The sequence below is a fragment of the Salvelinus sp. IW2-2015 genome, linkage group LG15 (genome assembly GCF_002910315.2).
Source record: "Salvelinus sp. IW2-2015 linkage group LG15, ASM291031v2, whole genome shotgun sequence".
Taxonomy (NCBI): Eukaryota; Metazoa; Chordata; class Actinopteri; order Salmoniformes; family Salmonidae; genus Salvelinus; species Salvelinus sp. IW2-2015.
Window position 1 is genome coordinate 25,334,592 of NC_036855.1, and position 6,690 is coordinate 25,341,281.

A 6,690-nucleotide genomic window follows, 5' to 3' on the forward strand; every position below is an offset into this window, starting at 1 on the left:
CAGCTGTTGCGAAAGCAGCAGCTACTCTTCCTGGGGTCCACACAAAACATTAAACATGATAAAATACAGAACAAATTTGTTTACATCCCTGGTAGTGAGCATTTCTCCATTGCCAAGATAATTCATCCACCTGACAGGTGTGGCATATCAAGAAGCTGATTAAAAAGCATAATCATTACACAGGTGCATCTTGTGCTGGGGACAATAAAAGGCCACTCTAAAATGTGAAGTTGTGTCACAACACTATGCCACAGATGTCTCAAGTTTTGAGGGAGTGTACAATTGGCATGCTGACGCCAGGAATGTCCACCAGAGCTGTTGCCAGATAATAGAATTTTAATTTCTCTACCATAAGCCGTCTACAACATCGTCGAGGAGAATTTGTCAGCACGTCCAACTGGCCTCACATCCTCAGACCATGTGTATGGCGTTGTGTGGGCGAGCAGTTTGCTGATGTCAACGCTGTGAACAGAGTGTCCAACGATGGCAGTGGGGTTATGGTGTGGGCAGGCATAAGCTACGGACAACGAACACAATTGCATTTTATCGATGGCAGTTTAAATGCATAGAAATACCGTGACGAAATCCTGAGTCCCATTGTCGTGCCATTCATCCGCCACCATAACCTCATATTTCAGGATGATAATGCATGGCCCCATGTCGCAAGGACCTGTACACAATTCCTGGAGGCTGAATTGTGGCCTGCATACTCACCAGACATGTCACCCACTGAGCTCTGGATCAACGTGTACAACAGCGTGTTCCAGTTCGCGCCAATATCCAGCAACTTCGAACAGCCATTGAAGAGAAGTGGGACAACATTCCACAGGCCACAATCCACAGCCTGATCAACTCAATGAGATGAGATGTGTCGCGCTGCATGAGGCAATTGGTGGTCACACCAGATACTGACTGGCTTTCTGATTCATGGCGTTACCTTTTTTTTAAGGCATCTGTGACCGGATGCATATCTGTATTCCAAGTCATCTGAAATCCATAGATTAGGGCCTAATACATTTATTTCAATTGACTGATTTCCTTATATGAATTGTAACTCATTACAATTGTTGCATGTGTGTTTATATTTTTCAGTATATATTAAAACAGTTGAAGTTGGAAGTTTACATACACCTTAGCCAAATACATTTAAATTCACAATTCCTGACATTCAATCCTAGTAAATATTCCCTGTTTTAGGTCAGTTAGGATCACCACTTTATTTTAAGAATGTGAAATGTCAGAATAATAGTAGAGAGAATGATTTATTCCAGCTTTTATTTCTTTCATCACATTCCCAGTGGGTCAGAAGTATACATACACTCAAATAGTATTTGGTAGCATTGCCTTTAAATTGTTTAACTTGGGTCAAACGTTTCGGGTAGCCTTCCACAAGCTTCCCACAATAAGTTGGGTGAATTTTGGCCCATTCCTCCTGACAGAGCTGGTGTAACTGAGTCAGATTTGTAGGCCTCCTTGCTCGCACACGCTTTTCAGTTCTGCCCACATATTTTCTATAGGGGTGAGGTCAGGGCTTTCTAAAGGCCACTCCAATACCTTGACTTTGTTGTCCTTAAGCCATTTTGCCACAACTTTGGAAGTATGCTTGGGGTCATTGTCCATTTGGAAGACCCATTTGTGACCAAGCTTTAACTTCCTGACTGATGTCTTGAGATGTTGCTTCAATATATCCACATAATTTTCCTTCCTCAAGACGCCATCTATTTTGTGAAGTGCACCAGTCCCTCTTGCAGCAAAGCACCCCCACAACATGATGCAGCCACCCCCGTGCTTCACGGTTGAGATGGTGTTCTTCGGCTTGCAAGCCTCCTCCTTTTTCCTCCAAACATAACGATGGTCATTATGGCCAAACGGTTCTATTTTTGTTTCATCAGACAGAGGACATGTCTCCAAAAAGTACGATCTTTGTCCCCATGTGCAGTTGCAAACCGTAGTCTGGCTTTTGTATGGCGGTTTTGGAGCAGTGGCTTCTTCCTTGCTGAGCGGCCTTTCAGGTTATGTCGATGCAGGACTCGTTTTACTGTGGATATAGATACTTTTGTATCTGTTTCCTCCAGCATCTTCACAAGTTCCTTTGCTGTTGTTCTGGGATTGATTTGCACTTTTCACCCCAAAGTACGTTCATCTCTAGGAGACAGAACGCATCTCCTTCCTGAGCGGTATGACGGCTGCGTGGTCCCATGGTGTTTATACTTGAGTACTATTGTTTGTACAGATGAACGTGGTACCTTCAGGCGTTTGGAAATTGCTCCCAAGGATGAACCAGACTTGTGGAGGTCGACAATTTTTTTTTCTGAGGTCTTGGATGATTTCTTTTGATTTTCCCATGATGTCAAGCAAAGAGGCACTGAGTTTGAAGGTAGGTCTTGAAATACATCCACAGGTACACCTCCAATTGTCTCAAATGATGTCAATTAGCCTATCAGAAGCTTCTAAAGCCATGACATCATTTTACGGAATTTTCCAAGCTGTTTAAAGGCACAGTCAACTTAGTGTATGTAAACTTCTTACTCACTGGAATTGTGATACAGTGAATTATATGTGAAATAATCTGTCAGTTGGAATAATTACTTGTGTCATGCACAAAGTAGATGTCCTAACCGCCTTGAAAAAACGATAGTTTGTTAACAAGAAATTTGTGGAGTGAAAAACGAGTTTTAATGATTCCAACCTAAGTGTATGTAAACTTCCGACTTCAACTGTACAGTCGTGGCCAAAGGTTTTGAGAATGACACAAATATTAATTTTCACAAAGTCTGCTGCCTCAGTTTGTATGATGGCAATTTGCATATACTCCAGAATGTTATGAAGAGTGATCAGATGTATTGCAATGAATTGCAAAGTCCATCTTTGCCATGCAAATGAACACTGCATTTCAGCCCTGCCACAAAAGGACCAGCTGACAGCATATCAGTGATTCTCTCATTAACACAGGTGTGAGTGTTGACGAGGACAAGGCTGGAGATCACTCTGTCATGCTGATTGAGTTCGAATAACAGACTGGAAGCTTCAAAAGGAGGGTGGTGCTTGGAATCATTGTTCTTCCTCTGTCAAACATGGTTACCTGCAAGGAAACACATGCCGTCATTATTGCTTTTCACAAAAAGGGCTTCACAGGCAAGGATATTGCTGCCAGTAAGATTGCACCTAAATCAACCATTTATCGGATCATCAAGAACTTCAAGCAGAGCGGTTCAATTGTTGTGAATAAGGTTTCAGGGCGCCCAAGAAAGTCCAGCAAGCACCAGGACCGTCTCCTAAAGTTGATTCAGCTGCGCGATCGAGGCACCACCAGTACAGAGCTTGCTCAGGAATGGCAGCAGGCAGGTGTGAGTGCATCTGCACGCACAGTGAGGCGAAGACTTTTGGAGGATGGCCTGGTGTCAAGAAGGGCAGCTGAGAAGCCACTTTTCCCCAGGAAAAACATCAGGGACAGACTGATATTCTGCAAAAGGTACAGGGATTGGACTGCTGAGGACTGGGGTAAAGTCATTTTCTCTGATGAAACCCCTTTCCGATTGTTTGGGGCATCCGGAAAAAAGCTTGTCCGGAGAAGACAAGGTGAGCGCTACCATCAGTCCTGTGTCATGCCAACAGTAAAGCATCCTGAGTCCATTCATGTGTGGGGTTGCTTCTCAGCCAAGGGAGTGGGCTCACTCACAATTTTGCCTAAGAACACAGCCATGAATAAAGAATGGTACCAACACATCCTCCGAGAGCAACTTCTCCCAACCATCCAGGAACAGTTTGGTGACGAACAATGCCTTTTCCACCATGATAGAGCACCTTGCCATAAGGCAAAAGTGATAACTAAGTGGCTCGGGGAACAAAACATAGATATTTTGTGTCCTTGACCAGGAAACTCCCCAGACCTTAATCCCATTGAGAACTTGCGGTCAATCCTCAAGAGGCGGGTGGACAAACAAAACCACACAAATTCTGACAAACTCCAAGCATTGATTATGCAAGAATGGGCTGCCATCAGTCAGGATGTGGTCCAGAAGTTAATTGACAGCATGCCAGGGCGGATTGCAGAGGTCTTGAAAAAGAAGGGTCAACACTGCAAATATTGACTTTTGCATCAACTTAAAAGCCTTTGACACTTATGAAATGCTTGTAATTATACTTCAGTATTCCATAGTAACATCTGCCAAAAATATCTGAAGACACTTAAGCAGCAAACTCTGTGGAAATTAATGTGTGTGTCATTCTCAAAACTTTTGGCCACAACTGTATGTGCTACTTTCAGCCCTTTCCTGGGTATACTGTACAGACGTGGGTTCAAAATACTATTTCGGGCATTTGAATTCATTTCAAAGACATTTGGAAGTAAGTATTTAGTCATTTTTATTTGAAAAGACAAGTAGTTAAAATATTGGAATGATTTTGGAAATACTCAAATTATAACATCAACTTCCGGCGCCGACAGAGATGGCCACCTCGCTTCGCGTTCCTAGGAAACTATGCAGTATTTTGTTTTTTTACCTGTTATTTCTTACATTGGTACCCCAGGTAATCTTAGGTTTTATTACATACATTCGGGAGGAACTACTGGATATAAGAGCAATGTCAACTCACCATCATTACGACCAGGAATACGACTTTCCCGAAGCGGATCCTCTGTTTTGCCCACCACCCAGGACAATGGATCGGATCCCAGCCGGTTAACCAAAACAACGTTGCCGTAAAAGGGGCAGACGAATCGGTCTTCTGGTCAGGCTCGGGAGTGGTGCGCGATGTGCCCGTCTCCGTCTCAGGCTCCGGAGACGGGCACATCGCGCACCACTCCCGAGCATACTACTCGCCAATGTTCAGTCTCTTGACAACAAGGTTGATGAAATCCGAGCAAGTGTAGCATTCCAGAGAGACATAAGAGACTGTAACGTTCTTTGCTTCACGGAAACATGGCTCACTCGAGACACGCTATCGGAGTCGGTACAGCCAGCTGGTTATCGCGCCGACTGAAACAAGCATCTTTCTGGCAAGAAGAGGGGCGGGGGGGTATGCCTTATGATTAACGAGACGTGGTGTGATCATAACAACATACAGGAACTCAAGTCGTTCTGTTCACCTGACTTAGAATTCCTCACAATCCCATTATCTACCAAGAGAATTCTCCTCGATTTTAATCACAGCCGCATATATTCCCCCCCAAGCAGACACATCGACGGCCCTGAACAAACTTTATTTGACTCTATGTAAACTGGAAACCACATATCCTGAGGCTGCATTCATTGTAGCTGGGGATTTTAACAAGGCTAATCTGAAAACAAAACTCCCTAAATTCTATCAGCATATCGATTGTGCTACCATGGCTGGTATAACCCGAGATCATTGTTATTCTAACTTCCGCGACGCATATAAGGCCCTCCCCCGCCCTCCTTTTGGAAAAGCTGACCGCGACTCCATTTTGTTGCTCCCAGCCTATAGACAGAGACAAAAACAGGAAGCTCCCGCGCTCAGGTCTGTTCACCGCTGGTCCGACCAATCTGATTCCACGCTTCAAGATTGCTTCGATCACGTGGATTGGGATATGTTCCGCACGGCGTCAAACAACAACATTTACGAATACGCTGATTTGGTGAGCGAGTTTATTAGCAAGTGCATCGGCGATGTCGTACCCACAGCAACTATTAAAATATTCCCCAACCAGAAACCGTGGATTGATGGCAGCATTCGTGCGAAACTGAAAGCGCGAACCACTGCTTTTAACCAGAGCAAGGTGACCGGAAACATGACCGAATACAAACAGTGTAGCTATTCCCTCCGCAAGGCAATCAAACAAGCTAAGCGTCAGTATAGAGACAAAGTAGAGTCGCAATTCAACGGCTCAGACACAAGAGGTATGTGGCAGGGTCTACAGTCAATCACGGATTACAAAAAGAAAACCAGCCCCGTCGCGGACCAGGATGTCTTGCTCCCAGACAGACTAAACAACTTATCGCTTTGAGGACAATACAGTGCCACTGACACGGCCCGCTACCAAAACCTGTGGACTCTCCTTCACTGCAGCCGACGTGAGTAAAACATTTAAACGTGTTAACCCTCGCAAGGCTGCAGGCCCAGACGGCATCCCCAGCCGCGTCCTCAGAGCATGCGCAGACCAGCTGGCTGGTGTGTTTACAGACATATTCAATCAATCCTTATCCCAGTCTGCTGTTCCCACATGCTTCAAGAGGCCACCATTGTTCCTGTTCCCAAGAAAGCTAAGGCTAACTGAGCTAAATGACTACCGCCCCGTAGCACTCACTTCCGCATCATGAAGTGCTTTGAGAGACTAGTCAAGGACCATATCACCTCCACCCTACCTGACACCCTAGACCCACTCCAATTTGCTTACCGCCCCAATAGGTCCACAGACGACGTAATTGCAACCACACTGCACACTGCCCTAACCTATCTGAACAAGAGGAATACCTGTGAGAATGCTGTTCATCGACTACAGCTCCGCATATAACACATAGTACCCTCCAAACTCGTCATCAAGCTCGAGACCCTGGGTCTCGACCCCGCACTGTGCAACTGGTACTGGACTCCTGACGGGCCGCCCCCAGCTGGTGAGGTTAGTATCAACATCTCCACCCCGCTGATCCTCAACACTGGAGCCCCCCACAGGTGTGCGAGCCCTCTCCTGTACTCCCTGTTCACCCACGACTGGTGCCATGCACGCCT